This window comes from Taudactylus pleione, unplaced genomic scaffold, assembly GCF_031769625.1.
Source record: "Taudactylus pleione unplaced genomic scaffold, aTauple2 ptg000087l, whole genome shotgun sequence".
Taxonomy (NCBI): Eukaryota; Metazoa; Chordata; class Amphibia; order Anura; family Myobatrachidae; genus Taudactylus; species Taudactylus pleione.
In genome coordinates, this window is record NW_028284489.1 from 7,313,747 (window position 1) to 7,330,374 (window position 16,628).

General features: G+C 40.1%; 1 protein-coding gene across 1 annotated transcript in view; it reads left to right on the forward strand.

Annotated features, from left to right (window-relative positions):
- The first annotated feature begins 15,381 nt into the window (after positions 1-15,381).
- CIB3 (calcium and integrin binding family member 3) overlaps positions 15,382-16,628 on the forward strand; it is a 43,161-nt gene continuing 41,914 nt past the window's right edge. Inside the window, exon 1 of the mRNA XM_088469005.1 lies at positions 15,382-15,421. The gene's annotated coding sequence lies outside the window, so the exon portion shown is untranslated. The remainder of the gene's footprint in view (positions 15,422-16,628) is intronic.

A 16,628-nucleotide genomic window follows, 5' to 3' on the forward strand; every position in this document is an offset into this window, starting at 1 on the left:
ACAATTGATGTACTGCATGATAACAGTACATATAAAAGCTGAGAGCTAACTTACCTTGGAGGTACCCCAAAAAACCTCCACATGGCACTATCAGCATCAGCACATCCTCCTAATGCTGACTGCCTTCATGCCTCTCCAAACTTGCAAAAAAAATGGTAGTTGCTCAGATCAGCTTAATTGCATAACACAGGTGCTTGTAAAGGGCGGGGTTTACTCTGAACACAGAAAAAAAGAGATTTGCCCCCCAGCACACTGCAGCAAAAACAATACTTAAATCCTACATGATAATAGCGATTCAGAGGTTTTAGTTACATACATTTGCAAATATATGAATAAGCGCCAGGCCAATCGTCAAGGCTCCTCTATACTGGCGTCCCTAGCATTAAGGGGTTCACGTCCGAGAAGCAAGGCACCCCAAAAAAATTCCAATCAAGGGCCATCCCCAGGGCATCACACGAAAAAGGGAAAAAGGTGATAGTGAAGTATAAAGAAAAGATGTGTAAGTATAAATCAATAAGTGTTAATGAAATGAGAAAGAATTAAAATGACATAAATAATATACAAACAAATAGAAAAGTGATAAAAGTATTCTATGTGAATTAAGTGGTGATGCCATGAGAAAGGCCCAGTCAGAACCCCCCCGGGGGCCCCACTCCCAAATGCTCCCCCCAAAATAATTATTGCTACATAATAGTAGCACCCACTCTGGGTCATATAATTACAATTGATGTACTGCATGATAACAGTACATATAAAAGCTGAGAGCTAACTTACCTTGGAGGTACCCCAAAAAACCTCCACATGGCACTATCAGCATCAGCACATCCTCCTAATGCTGACTGCCTTCATGCCTCTCCAAACTTGCAAAAAAAATGGTAGTTGCTCAGATCAGCTTAATTGCATAACACATGTGCTTGTAAAGGGCGGGGTTTACTCTGAACACAGAAAAAAAGAGATTTGCCCTCCAGCACGCTGCAGCAAAAACAATACTTAAATCCTACATGAGAATAGCGATTCAGAGGTATTAGTTACATACATTTGCAAATATATGAATAAGCGCCAGGCCAATCGTCAAGGCTCCTCTATACTGGCGTCCCTAGCATTAAGGGGTTCACGTCCGAGAAGCAAGGCACCCCAAAAAAATTCCAATCAAGGGCCATCCCCAGGGCATCACACGAAAAAGGGAAAAAGGTGATAGTGAAGTATAAAGAAAAGATGTGTAAGTATAAATCAATAAGTGTTAATGAAATGAGAAAGAATTAAAATGACATAAATAATATACAAACAAATAGAAAAGTGATAAAAGTATTATATGTGAATTAAGTGGTGATGCCATGAGAAAGGCCCAGTCAGAACCCCCCCGGGGGCCCCACTCCCAAACGCTCACCCCAAAATAATTATTGCTGCATAATAGTAGCACCCACTCTGGGTCATATAATTACAATTGATGTACTGCATGATAACAGTACATATAAAAGCTGAGAGCTAACTTACCTTGGAGGTACCCCAAAAAACCTCCACGTGGCACTATCAGCATCAGCACATCCTCCTAATGCTGACTGCCTTCATGCCTCTCCAAACTTGCAAAAAAAATGGTAGTTGCTCAGATCAGCTTAATTGCATAACACAGGTGCTTGTAAAGGGCGGGGTTTACTCTGAACACAGAAAAAAAGAGATTTGCCCCCCAGCACACTGCAGCAAAAACAATACTTAAATCCTACATGAGAATAGCGATTCAGAGGTATTAGTTACATACATTTGCAAATATATGAATAAGCGCCAGGCCAATCGTCAAGGCTCCTCTATACTAGCGTCCCTAGCATTAAGGGGTTCACGTCCGAGAAGCAAGGCACCCCAAAAAAATTCCAACCAAGGGCCATCCCCAGGGCATCACACGAAAAAGGGAAAAAGGTGATAGTGAAGTATAAAGAAAAGATGTGTAAGTATAAATCAATAAATGTTAATGAAATGAGAAAGAATTAAAATGACATAAATAATATACAAACAAATAGAAAAGTGATAAAAGTATTCTATGTGAATTAAGTGGTGATGCCATGAGAAAGGCCCAGTCAGAACCCCCCCGGGGGCCCCACTCCCAAACGCTCCCCCCAAAATAATTATTGCTACATAATAGTAGCACCCACTCTGGGTCATATAATTACAATTGATGTACTGCATGATAACAGTACATATAAAAGCTGAGAGCTAACTTACCTTGGAGGTACCCCAAAAAACCTCCACATGGCACTATCAGCATCAGCACATCCTCCTAATGCTGACTGCCTTCATGCCTCTCCAAACTTGCAAAAACAATGGTAGTTGCTCAGATCAGCTTAATTGCATAACACAGGTGCTTGTAAAGGGCGGGGTTTACTCTGAACACAGAAAAAAAGAGATTTGCCCCCCAGCACACTGCAGCAAAAACAATACTTAAATCCTACATGATAATAGCGATTCAGAGGTATTAGTTACATACATTTGCAAATATATGAATAAGCGCCAGGCCAATCGTCAAGGCTCCTCTATACTGGCGTCCCTAGCATTAAGGGGTTCACGTCCGAGAAACAAGGCACCCCAAAAAAATTCAAACCAAGGGCCATCCCCAGGGCATCACACGAAAAAGGGAAAAAGGTGATAGTGAAGTATAAAGAAAAGATGTGTAAGTATAAATCAATAAGTGTTAATGAAATGAGAAAGAATTAAAATGACATAAATAATATACAAACAAATAGAAAAGTGATAAAAGTATTCTATGTGAATTAAGTGGTGATGCCATGAGAAAGGCAGAGTCAGAACCCCCCCGGGGGCCCCACTCCCAAACGCTCCCCCCAAAATAATTATTGCTACATAATAGTAGCACCCACTCTGGGTCATATAATTACAATTGATGTACTGCATGATAACAGTACATATAAAAGCTGAGAGCTAACTTACCTTGGAGGTACCCCAAAAAACCTCCACATGGCACTATCAGCATCAGCACATCCTCCTAATGCTGACTGCCTTCATGCCTCTCCAAACTTGCAAAAAAAATGGTAGTTGCTCAGATCAGCTTAATTGCATAGCACAGGTGCTTGTAAAGGGCGGGGTTTACTCTGAACACAGACAAAAAGAGATTTGCCCCCCAGCACACTGCAGCAAAAACAATACTTAAATCCTACATGATAATAGCGATTCAGAGGTATTAGTTACATACATTTGCAAATATATGAATAAGCGCTAGGCCAATCGTCAAGGCTCCTCTATACTGGCGTCCCTAGCATTAAGGGGTTCACGTCCGAGAAGCAAGGCACCCCAAAAAAATTCCAACCAAGGGCCATCCCCAGGGCATCACACGAAAAGGGGAAAAAGGTGATAGTGAAGTATAAAGAAAAGATGTGTAAGTATAAATCAATAAGTGTTAATGAAATGAGAAAGAATTAAAATGACATAAATAATATACAAACAAATAGAAAAGTGATAAAAGTATTCTATGTGAATTAAGTGGTGATGCCATGAGAAAGGCCCAGTCAGAACCCCCCTGGGGGCCCCACTCCCAAACGCTCACCCCAAAATAATTATTGCTACATAATAGTAGCACCCACTCTGGGTCATATAATTACAATTGATGTACTGCATGATAACAGTACATATAAAAGCTGGGAGCTAACTTACCTTGGAGGTACCCCAAAAAACCTCCACATGGCACTATCAGCATCAGCACATCCTCCTAATGCTGACTGCCTTCATGCCTCTCCAAACTTGCAAAAAAAATGGTAGTTGCTCAGATCAGCTTAATTGCATAACACAGGTGCTTGTAAAGGGCGGGGTTTACTCTGAACACAGAAAAAAAGAGATTTGCCCCCCAGCACACTGCAGCAAAAACAATACTTAAATCCTACATGATAATAGCGATTCAGAGGTATTAGTTACATACATTTGCAAACATATGAATAAGCGCCTGGCCAATCGTCAAGGCTCCTCTATACTGGCGTCCCTAGCATTAAGGGATTCACGTCCGAGAAGCAAGGCACCCCAAAAAAATTCAAACCAAGGGCCATCCCCAGGGCATCACACGAAAAAGGGAAAAAGGTGATAGTGAAGTATAAAGAAAAGATGTGTAAGTATAAATCAATAAGTGTTAATGAAATGAGAAAGAATTAAAATGACATAAATAATATACAAACAAATAGAAAAGTGATAAAAGTATTCTATGTGAATTAAGTGGTGATGCCATGAGAAAGGCCCAGTAAGAACCCCCCGGGGGCCCCACTCCCAAACGCTCACCCCAAAATAATTATTGCTACATAATAGTAGCACCCACTCTGGGTCATATAATTACAATTGATGTACTGCATGATAACAGTACATATAAAAGCTGAGAGCTAACTTACCTTGGAGGTACCCCAAAAAACCTCCACATGGCACTATCAGCAGCAGCACATCCTCCTAATGCTGACTGCCTTCATGCCTCTCCAAACTTGCAAAAAAAATGGTAGTTGCTCAGATCAGCTTAATTGCATAACACAGGTGCTTGTAAAGGGCGGGGTTTACTATGAACACAGAAAAAAAGAGATTTGCCCCCCAGCACACTGCAGCAAAAACAATACTTAAATCCTACATGATAATAGCGATTCAGAGGTATTAGTTACATACATTTGCAAATATATGAATAAGCGCCAGGCCAATCGTCAAGGCTCCTCTATACTGGCGTCCCTAGCATTAAGGGGTTCACGTCCGAGAAGCAAGGCACCCCAAAAAAATTCCAACCAAGGGCCATCCCCAGGGCATCACACGAAAAAGGGAAAATGGTGATAGTGAAGTATAAAGAAAAGATGTGTAAGTATAAATCAATAAGTGTTAATGAAATGAGAAAGAATTAAAATGACATAAATAATATACAAACAAATAGAAAAGTGATAAAAGTATTCTATGTGAATTAAGTGGTGATGCCATGAGAAAGGCCCAGTCAGAACCCCCCCGGGGGCCCCACTCCCAAACGCTCACCCCAAAATAATTATTGCTACATAATAGTAGCACCCACTCTGGGTCATATAATTACAATTGATGTACTGCATGATAACAGTACATATAAAAGCTGAGAGCTAACTTACCTTGGAGGTACCCCAAAAAACCTCCACATGGCACTATCAGCATCAGCACATCCTCCTAATGCTGACTGCCTTCATGCCTCTCCAAACTTGCAAAAAAAATGGTAGTTGCTCAGATCAGCTTAATTGCATAACACAGGTGCTTGTAAAGGGCGGGGTTTACTCTGAACACAGAAAAAAAGAGATTTGCCCCCCAGCACACTGCAGCAAAAACAATACTTAAATCCTACATGATAATAGCGATTCAGAGGTATTAGTTACATACATTTGCAAACATATGAATAAGCGCCAGGCCAATCGTCAAGGCTCCTCTATACTGGCGTCCCTAGCATTAAGGGGTTCACGTCCGAGAAACAAGGGACCCCAAAAAAATTCCAACCAAGGGCCATCCCCAGGGCATCACACGAAAAAGGGAAAATGGTGATAGTGAAGTATAAAGAAAAGATGTGTAAGTATAAATCAATAAGTGTTAATGAAATGAGAAAGAATTAAAATGACATAAATAATATACAAACAAATAGAAAAGTGATAAAAGTATTCTATGTGAATTAAGTGGTGATGCCATGAGAAAGGCCCAGTCAGAACCCCCCCGGGGGCCCCACTCCCAAACGCTCACCCCAAAATAATTATTGCTACATAATAGTAGCACCCACTCTGGGTCATATAATTACAATTGATGTACTGCATGATAACAGTACATATAAAAGCTGAGAGCTAACTTACCTTGGAGGTACCCCAAAAAACCTCCACATGGCACTATCAGCATCAGCACATCCTCCTAATGCTGACTGCCTTCATGCCTCTCCAAACTTGCAAAAAAAATGGTAGTTGCTCAGATCAGCTTAATTGCATAACACAGGTGCTTGTAAAGGGCGGGGTTTACTCTGAACACAGAAAAAAAGAGATTTGCCCCCCAGCACACTGCAGCAAAAACAATACTTAAATCCTACATGATAATAGCGATTCAGAGGTATTAGTTACATACATTTGCAAACATATGAATAAGCGCCAGGCCAATCGTCAAGGCTCCTCTATACTGGCGTCCCTAGCATTAAGGGGTTCACGTCCGAGAAACAAGGGACCCCAAAAAAATTCAAACCAAGGGCCATCCCCAGGGCATCACACGAAAAAGGGAAAAAGGTGATAGTGAAGTATAAAGAAAAGATGTGTAAGTATAAATCAATAAGTGTTAATGAGATGAGAAAGAATTAAAATGACATAAATAATATACAAACAAATAGAAAAGTGATAAAAGTATTCTATGTGAATTAAGTGGTGATGCCATGAGAATGGCCCAGTCAGAACCCCCCCGGGGGCCCCACTCCCAAACGCTCACCACAAAATAATTATTGCTACATAATAGTAGCACCCACTCTGGGTCATATAATTACAATTGATGTACTGCATGATAACAGTACATATAAAAGCTGAGAGCTAACTTACCTTGGAGGTACCCCAAAAAACCTCCACATGGCACTATCAGCATCAGCACATCCTCCTAATGCTGACTGCCTTCATGCCTCTCCAAACTTGCAAAAAAAATGGTAGTTGCTCAGATCAGCTTAATTGCATAACACAGGTGCTTGTAAAGGGCGGGGTTTACTCTGAACACAGAAAAAAAGAGATTTGCCCCCCAGCACACTGCAGCAAAAACAATACTTAAATCCTACATGATAATAGCGATTCAGAGGTATTAGTTAAATACATTTGCAAATATATGAATAAGCGCCAGGCCAATCGTCAAGGCTCCTCTATACTGGCATCCCTAGCATTAAGGGGTTCACGTCCGAGAAGCAAGGCACCCCAAAAAAATTCCAACCAAGGGCCATCCCCAGGGCATCACACGAAAAAGGGAAAAAGGTGATAGTGAAGTATAAAGAAAAGATGTGTAAGTATAAATCAATAAGTGTTAATGAAATGAGAAAGAATTAAAATGACATAAATACTATACAAACAAATAGAAAAGTGATAAAAGTATTCTATGTGAATTAAGTGGTGATGCCATGAGAATGGCCCAGTCAGAACCCCCCCGGAGGCCCCACTCCCAAACGCTCACCCCAAAATAATTATTGCTACATAATAGTAGCACCCACTCTGGGTCATATAATTACAATTGATGTACTGCATGATAACAGTACATATAAAAGCTGAGAGCTAACTTACCTTGGAGGTACCCCAAAAAACCTCCACATGGCACTATCAGCATCAGCACATCCTCCTAATGCTGACTGCCTTCATGCCTCTCCAAACTTGCAAAAAAAATGGTAGTTGCTCAGATCAGCTTAATTGCATAGCACAGGTGCTTGTAAAGGGCGGGGTTTACTCTGAACACAGACAAAAAGAGATTTGCCCCCCAGCACACTGCAGCAAAAACAATACTTAAATCCTACATGATAATAGCGATTCAGAGGTATTAGTTACATACATTTGCAAATATATGAATAAGCGCCAGGCCAATCGTCAAGGCTCCTCTATACTGGCGTCCCTAGCATTAAGGGGTTCATGTCCGAGAAGCAAGGCACCCCAAAAAAATTCCAACCAAGGGCCATCCCCAGGGCATCACACGAAAAAGGGAAAAAGGTGATAGTGAAGTATAAAGAAAAGATGTGTAAGTATAAATCAATAAGTGTTAATGAAATGAGAAAGAATTAAAATGACATAAATAATATACAAACAAATAGAAAAGTGACAAAAGTATTCTATGTGAATTAAGTGGTGATGCCATGAGAAAGGCCCAGTCAGAACCCCCCCGGGGGCCCCACTCCCAAACGCTCACCCCAAAATAATTATTGCTACATAATAGTAGCACCCACTCTGGGTCATATAATTACAATTGATGTACTGCATGATAACAGTACATATAAAAGCTGAGAGCTAACTTACCTTGGAGGTACCCCAAAAAACCTCCACATGGCACTATCAGCATCAGCACATCCTCCTAATGCTGACTGCCTTCATGCCTCTCCAAACTTGCAAAAAAAATGGTAGTTGCTCAGATCAGCTTAATTGCATAACACAGGTGCTTGTAAAGGGCGGGGTTTACTCTGAACACAGAAAAAAAGAGATTTGCCCCCCAGCACACTGCAGCAAAAACAATACTTAAATCCTACATGATAATAGCAATTCAGAGGTATTAGTTACATACATTTGCAAATATATGAATAAGCGCCAGGCCAATCGTCAAGGCTCCTCTATACTGGAGTCCCTAGCATTAAGGGGTTCATGTCCGAGAAACAAGGCACCCCAAAAAAATTCCAACCAAGGGCCATCCCCAGGGCATCACACGAAAAAGGGAAAAAGGTGATAGTGAAGTATAAAGAAAAGATGTGTAAGTATAAATCAATAAGTGTTAATGAAATGAGAAAGAATTAAAATGACATAAATAATATACAAACAAATAGAAAAGTGACAAAAGTATTCTATGTGAATTAAGTGGTGATGCCATGAGAAAGGCCCAGTCAGAACCCCCCCGGGGGCCCCACTCCCAAACGCTCACCCCAAAATAATTATTGCTACATAATAGTAGCACCCACTCTGGATCATATAATTACAATTGATGTACTGCATGATAACAGTACATATAAAAGCTGAGAGCTAACTTACCTTGGAGGTACCCCAAAAAACCTCCACATGGCACTATCAGCATCAGCACATCCTCCTAATGCTGACTGCCTTCATGCCTCTCCAAACTTGCAAAAAAAATGGTAGTTGCTCAGATCAGCTTAATGGCATAACACAGGTGCTTGTAAAGGGCGGGGTTTACTCTGAACACAGACAAAAAGAGATTTGCCCCCCAGCACACTGCAGCAAAAACAATACTTAAATCCTACATGATAATAGCGATTCAGAGGTATTAGTTACATACATTTGCAAATATATGAATAAGCGCCAGGCCAATCGTCAAGGCTCCTCTATACTGGCGTCCCTAGCATTAAGGGGTTCACGTCCGAGAAGCAAGGCACCCCAAAAAAATTCCAACCAAGGGCCATCCCCAGGGCATCACACGAAAAAGGGAAAAAGGTGATAGTGAAGTATAAAGAAAAGATGTGTAAGTATAAATCAATAAGTGTTAATGAAATGAGAAAGAATTAAAATGACATAAATAATATACAAACAAATAGAAAAGTGATAAAAGTATTCTATGTGAATTTAGTGGTGATGACATGAGAAAGGCCCAGTCAGAACCCCCCCGGGGGCCCCACTCCCAAACACTCACCCCAAAATAATTATTGCTACATAATAGTAGCACCCACTCTGGGTCATATAATTACAATTGATGTACTGCATGATAACAGTACATATAAAAGCTGAGAGCTAACTTACCTTGGAGGTACCCCAAAAAACCTCCACATGGCACTATCAGCATCAGCACATCCTCCTAATGCTGACTGCCTTCATGCCTCTCCAAACTTGCAAAAAAAATGGTAGTTGCTCAGATCAGCTTAATTGCATAACACAGGTGCTTGTAAAGGGCGGGGTTTACTCTGAACACAGAAAAAAAGAGATTTGCCCCCCAGCACACTGCAGCAAAAACAATACTTAAATCCTACATGATAATAGCAATTCAGAGGTATTAGTTACATACATTTGCAAATATATGAATAAGCGCCAGGCCAATCGTCAAGGCTCCTCTATACTGGCGTCCCTAGGATTAAGGGGTTCATGTCCGAGAAGCAAGGCACCCCAAAAAAATTCCAAATAAGGGTCATCCCCAGGGCATCACACGAAAAAGGGAAAAAGGTGATAGTGAAGTATAAAGAAAAGATGTGTAAGTATAAATCAATAAGTGTTAATGAAATGAGAAAGAATTAAAATGACATAAATAATATACAAACAAATAGAAAAGTGATAAAAGTATTCTATGTGAATTAAGTGGTGATGCCATGAGAAAGGCCCAGTCAGAACCCCCCCCGGGGGCCCCACTCCCAAACGCTCACCCCAAAATAATTATTGCTACATAATAGTAGCACCCACTCTGGGTCATATAATTACAATTGATGTACTGCATGATAACAGTACATATAAAAGCTGAGAGCTAACTTACCTTGGAGGTACCCCAAAAAACCTCCACATGGCACTATCTGCATCAGCACATACCTCTGAATCGCTATTATCATGTAGGATTTAAGTATTGTTTTTGCTGCAGTGTGCTGGGGGGCAAATCTCTTTTTTTCTGTGTTCAGAGTAAACCCCACCCTTTACAAGCACCTGGGTTATGCAATTAAGCTGATCTGAGCAACTACCATTTTTTTTGCTAGTCTATAGTTACCTAAGGGACGATAAGGATTTTCACCTATCATCATACAGATTCATATCTATCCCCAGGACTTGCCCCTATACCTATTAGACGCATTTTGCGTCCTCCTGTTGTACTTGTTGATTCATTTCTAAGTAAATAATGTAATAAAAAGCTTTAAACACACAAAAGTAACCCAAGTAACAGTGACAATCTTCTCGTCCTCTCACCATAAATGATGCCTATGTATTTATGCAGCGATTACTAACAGTACGTATCACAACAGAATTTTTCATATTAAACAAAATTTCCCCTTGTATGTACTATCTGTAACTCTAGGGACAGCGGTAGAGATAAAAAAGCTCACATAGTGCCACCCAGATTATATCAGGTAAAATTCCCAACATCCACATAGAAAATGTTCAGCAACAAGATACAGATGGGTAAAAAAGGGTAACAAACCTCCCAGTTCCGTGCAGGAAATCCACCATTAGAGCACCTAATGTGACAGGTAAAGGCAGAGGCTCGATAAGTTCTTCTAAAATGTGTGATATTTAGGGCCCATTCACCAGAAGTACAACCTCTTTTGTATTTAATAAATTGAGATCACTTAACAGAGGTCAGGTCCTAAAGATGTCTTAAAAGTAGACCACACTTAAAACTACAAATACAAAATACTGCGATCCTGTCTATATATACCATGTTAATGCACTCTACATACAGTCAGGTCCATAAATATTGGGACATTGACAGAATTTTCAGATTTCGGCCTCTATTCACCACCACAATGGCTTTGAAATGAAACAAACAAGATGTGATTTAACTGCAGACTTTCAGATTTAATTTGAGGGTAATTACATCCAAATCAGGTGAACGGTGTAGGAATTACAACGGTTTCTATATGTGCCTCCCACTTTTTAAGGGGCCAAAAGTAATGGGACAAACTAAACAATCCTAAATCTAACTTTCACTTTTTAATACTTTGTTGCAAATCCTTTGCAGGCAATTACAGCCTGAAGTCTGGAACGCATAGACATCACCAGACGCTGGGTTTCATCCCTGGTGATGCTGTGCCAGGCCTCTACTGCAAATGTCTTCAGTTCCTGCTTGTTCTTGGGGCATTTTCCCTTCAGTTTTGTCTTCATCAAGTGAAATGCATGCTCAATCGGATTCAGGTCAGGGGGTTGACTTGGCCGTTGCATAACATTCCACTTTTTAGCCTTAAAAAACTCTTTGGTTGCTTTTGCAGTATGCTTCGGGTCATTGTCCATCTGCACTGTGAAGCGCTGTCCAATGAGTTCTGAAGCATTTGACTGAATATGAGCATATAATATTGCCCGAAACACTTCAGAATTCATTCTGCTGCTTTTGTCAGCAGTTACATCATCAATAAATACAAGGGAACCAGTTCCATTGGCAGCCATACATGCCCACACCATGACACTACCACCACCATGCTTCACTGATGAGGTGGTATGTTTTGGATCATGAGCAGTTCCTTTCCTTCTCCATACTCTTCTCTTCCCATCACTCTGGTATAAGTTGATCTTTGTCTCATCTGTCAATAGGATGTTGTTCCAGAACTGTAATGGCTTTTTTAGATGTTGTTTGGCAAACTCTAATCTGGTCTTTCTGTTTTTGTGGCTCACCAATGGTTTGCATCTTGTGCTGAACCCTCTATATTCACTCTTGTGAAGTTTTCTCTTGATTGTTGACTTTGACACATATACATCTACCTCCTGGAGAGTGTTCTTGATTTGGCCAACTGTTGTGAAGGGGTTTTTCTTCACCAGGGAAATAATTATTTTGTTATCCACCACAGTTGTTTTCCGTGGTCTTCCGGGTCTTTTGGTGTTGCTGAGCTCTCCGGTGCGTTCTTTATTTTTAAGAATGTTCCAAACAGTTGATTTGGCCACACCTAATGTTTTTGCTATCTCTCTGATGGGTTTGTTTTGATTTTTCAGCCTAATGATGGCTTGCTTCACTGATAGTGACAGCTCTTTGGATCTCATATTGAGAGTTGACAGCAACTGATTCCAAATGCAAATGTCACACCTACAATCAACTCCAGACCTTTTACCTGCTTAATTGATAATGAAATAACGAGGGAATAGCCCACACCTGTCCATGAAATAGCTTTTGAGTTGATAGTCCCAATACTTTTGGCCCCTTAAAAAGTGGGAGGCACATATTGAAACTGAAAGCCTGCAGTTAAAGAACATCTTGCTTGTTTCATTTCAAAACCATTGTGGTGGTGAATAGAGGCCAAAATCTGAAAATTCTGTCAATGTCCCAATATTTATGGACCTGACTGTATGATAAGAGACCCCTGTACACATCAGCCAGTGTCTAAAACTAAATGAAAGCGTAATTCGGTCTAGTAAAAGCCAAACACATGCAATTGTGAAAGAAAGGTTTAATTATCTAAGTTATTACCACTGGGGTGACTTAAGTGCTGGTTACTTTTTTATTTTCCAACTACATTGTAGTTTGCAATATGCTATGTTCTAAATGTTATTTTCACACAACAAAACATTATATCTGTTTACCCAACCGCTTATTTTGATTTGCAGGACAGTGAATCAAAGTTCATCTATGTTCCTGCTCTACCAGGTAACTGACGTTCTAATAGATTAACAATATATAATTCCACTGCACGGTCGGGCCGCAGGATGTCACCTGTTGTCCATTGCACGGCGTGATTGGCTTCCTTTCCTATTTGTGCATGCTGGCCCTTTGCCAGCTCGCAGACTATAGCGTTATTTTAGGTTCTCTCGGCTCTGCTGCATGGTCAGCATTCTGTTTCTTCTTGCTATACTGTATCCTGGTTCTCCAGCTGTATTGCCTTGCCACCGGCTCCCAAGCCACTCCATCGGCTTCTTAGCCGTACAAGCAGCTTCCGTGCTGCCACAGACTCCCACGTCACCCTATTGGCTTCCCAGCTACACCAGCAGCTTCTGTGTTGCCACCGGCTCCCAAGCCACTCCATCGGCTTCCTAGCCGCACCAGCAGCTTCTGTGCTGTCTCCGGCTCCCACATAATTCCATCGGCTTCTCAATTGCACCAGCAGCTTCCGTGCTGCCATCAGCTCCCAAGCCACATCATTGGCTTTCATTGCCAGTTCATCAAATTCTGCTACCGGCCCTCAAGCAGCACCATCCACTCTTAAGCCGCACCATCAGCTCTGAAGGCCGCTTCAGCAGTTCACCAACTTCTGCTACCGGCTCTAAGCCGCACCATCGGCTCTCAAAGCCGCATCTTCAGTTCATCAACTTATGTTCCGGCTCTTAAACCGCACCATCGGCTCTCAAGCTGCACCATCGACTTTCAAAGCCGCATCACCAGTTCATCAACTTCTGCTACCGGCTCTAAGCCACACCATTGGCTCTCAAAGCCGCATCTTCAGTTCATCAACTTGTGTTCCGGCTCTCAAGCTGCACCATCGGCTCTTAAGTCGCACCATCGGCTCTCAAAGCCACATTGTCAGTTCACCAACCTCTGCTACCGGCTCTAAGCTGCACCATCGGCTCTCAAAGCCGCACTTTCAGTTTGTCAACTTGTGTACCGGCTCCCAAGCCACTCCCATTGGCCCTTAAGCCGCCCCATTGGCTTTCAAAGCCGCTCCAGCAGCTCATCTACTTCTGCTACCAGCTCTAAGCCGCACCATCGGCTCTCAAAGCCACTTAGCTAGTTCACCAACTTGTGTATGGGCTCCCAAGCCACACCATCGGCTCCTAAGCTGCGCCATTGGTTCCTTTGCCGTGCTATTGAGTTTTTGCTTCCTTTTCCTCACATCATCACTGGATCCCATTGGATAATCGTGCAAACCGCTACTCCCTCGAGTATTAAGACTAGGCGACCATCTAAGTACCGGTGAACATGCCTAGTTCTAAGGGAACAACGGGTGGCTGTTAGTGGCGGAAGACCTTGATAGCCTGGGTTCTAATGGGTTTGCACGAAGCAGTCCTTGGGAATCCTAACAACAGCCCTGATTGGCCGGTTAAAATTTGACATGTTGGACAACCTGATTCACCTATTCCTATCACTTTTTGGTTGGAATCGGCAATTGGTGAAACTCGTATAATGCCGTTTTTTTTACACAGTCATCTGCAAAACACAGAATTGCCCAAAATGTTTGCTGCTGTATGGGCCTCTTTATCTGTGAAGTGGGTGTACAACATAATACGATAGGAATATGGCTGTAACAACTTGCTGAATAATTTATTATAAAGTATATTGTCCTTACTAAATTTATACCTAAAACTTTTCTTCTTTTCTGAGCTCCAGGGAAGTCATTAGTTTTTAGCGAGTTTTAAGAGCACATTATCAGTTTCCAATGAATTTATCAATTTGCTTGTCCTGGATATTGACCATGCACAAAGAAATACCCTATACATCTATGTAGATCATGGGCGAACTTTATACAGTACTCCTCTTCCATACATTTATTTACTAAAATCAATCTCTTTAGTTATAATTTGGGTGTTTATGAAAATTAATTATTGTGTTTCAATATAGAATAAATATTTCAATGAGTTGATAGACCTATATTTTTCATTGAGATGTCCTTTTTTATATTACTAAAGTGAATCCTAAACATTGGTCTTAAATTCATTTAAAAAAAGATGTGTGTGTGCATGCGTCCGTGCGTGTGTGTAAAATTTCCTCAAACTTCTTTGCTTATAACAGACTAAAACTTCTAGAACAAATATCTTCTTTAGTAATAGAGGCACTAGATGATGTAATATGAGTATATGTTGGACATGAAACAAGTGGTGTAATTATAGCAGCTTATTTATATGCTCTTGAATGATGCTGGATGAAAGCCATACATGCCAGACTGCTTTATTCAGATCAAAGATTTGATGAAATGCTCCTATTATGAATCCGAAATGCAGGAAGAATGGAGAGGTGATACCTGATCCTCCCCTGTGTCTGACCCTGCTGTCCCTGCAGCTTTTAATATCTCAATATTCAGAGTTAGTATAAAAGCTCAGAAACAAAAGGATGTCAGGGGGACTTGAATCAGAAAACACATACAGGCATGGGAAACAAGCAAACAATTTTCACTCCCGAACAGCTTGATACATACCAAGTAAGTTTGTAGCACTGTGTTTGTTACTACTTGTTAATAAACATGAACATTCGTTTGCTTAATGTGCACTCTTTATGATGTACAGTAGTATACTGGAAAGTGTAAAAATGACGGGGATTAACCTATTCAGCCATATGCATTATAAAAAAAAAAGCAGGGTATGCAGCTATAATGTATAAGCTTGTTTTATGGTCAAGTCGTATTAAAATTTGTGATTTTTGGTCTACGGTAAATTATATTCATTTTTCTGTGTATTTGACTAATTTACATATGGCTAATAAAGAGGTATATATTTTTAATTAGTATTTTGAATCTTTATTTGTTAAAGTAATATAATAGTATGTAATTACCTCTGCAACACAGAAGTTAAACTGTAATAAGTATAGTTTTGTTTAATGTTATTTTTGTACCTAAAAAAATGTTGATAAACTGCATGACAGAAGTCCATTGAGCTATTTAGATAAAACCTGAAAATTATTATTTTTTCTATATATTATGTGTTAATAATGTTAACAATAATATGCATTTGCAATATTATTTGCATTAATTTGTTTTCATAAAGCTAAAATGTTATCAACATTTAATTGATAATACCTTTTACAAATTATGCCATTCAGCTGCTGAGTAGAGAAAGCTAAAATAATCCATGGAAAATGTTATCAATGTTTTTTCCCAACTGAAGATTGTGAGACAGTAACATTCATTTAGGCGGTTTAACGTTCAAAGGCCTATTGATGACATATAACTCTGAGCAAGCGTTATTCTGTCTTACTATTGTGGAAGTAGTTCACTGAATCATTTTAGTCCCATTGGAGACAGTTAAATTAGGCCCACAAGTTACATGCTAATAAAACATAAATTTTTGGTTTATTAATTGAAACATTATAAACGTCTATGCTTATCATCTGGATTAGGATATTATTTTCCAGAGAACTATTAACTATTTCTTTATGTTAGTAATTCCCTTCAGCTTGCTACCCTAGACATTAGTATGGTGTTATCACAAAAATAAGAACAGATAAATGAACAGATTGTAATAATAATAATACTTATTATTATTAATATTATTATTATTATTATTATTATTATTATTATTATTGTGGAACGACTGTGAATGCTGTGGCAAAGATGTTGGTGTTATTAAAGGTATAAAAAACAACAACAACAGATTTACTAAATTATAAAGATAAACTTAAATACCTAAAAA